The sequence below is a fragment of the Bison bison genome, unplaced genomic scaffold (assembly GCF_000754665.1).
Source record: "Bison bison bison isolate TAMUID 2011002044 unplaced genomic scaffold, Bison_UMD1.0 scf7180017864332, whole genome shotgun sequence".
Classification (NCBI taxonomy): Eukaryota; Metazoa; Chordata; class Mammalia; order Artiodactyla; family Bovidae; genus Bison; species Bison bison.
Genome location: NW_011494904.1, coordinates 1,016,974 through 1,017,484, shown reverse-complemented (window position 1 = coordinate 1,017,484; position 511 = coordinate 1,016,974).

The window sequence follows — 511 nt, the reverse complement described above, 5'->3', positions numbered from 1 at the left end:
AGAAAGAGGCTGAATAAGGATAGCTCAGTGAGGAAATTCAGTGGAGAAAAGAGGCTGAATAATCAGCCAGAAGGTAAGAGAAAGAACGACATGGGAGACCAAGTTTCAGTGAACAAGGCCCGCACTTTATTTTCCAAAGTAGTTTTTATCCCTTAAATTATGCATAGAGGATAATGGGGGAAGGGGTAGAGTCAGGCAGCAAGCCAGGCTTTCTTCCTGCAAACTTATCATATGCAAAAGCTTAGGTGATTTGCATCATCTTCTGACCTGGAGGCCTGTAAACATTTTAAGACCCTTTCTTCAGAAAACTTATTTTTCTCTAAAGGTGATTAGTCAGGTGCCACCCTCCAAAAGCATTAAAGTTGCATTCCTATAGGGCAAAGGTGTGGTGGGCTGTAACAAGAAAAAGAATTAACTCAAGGGTCCCAGGTAACAAATATTAAAGCTACTACTTACACCAATTTTATTAATCAATACACTGCCAGGGACACAGCAGGTAAGGGATATGGAA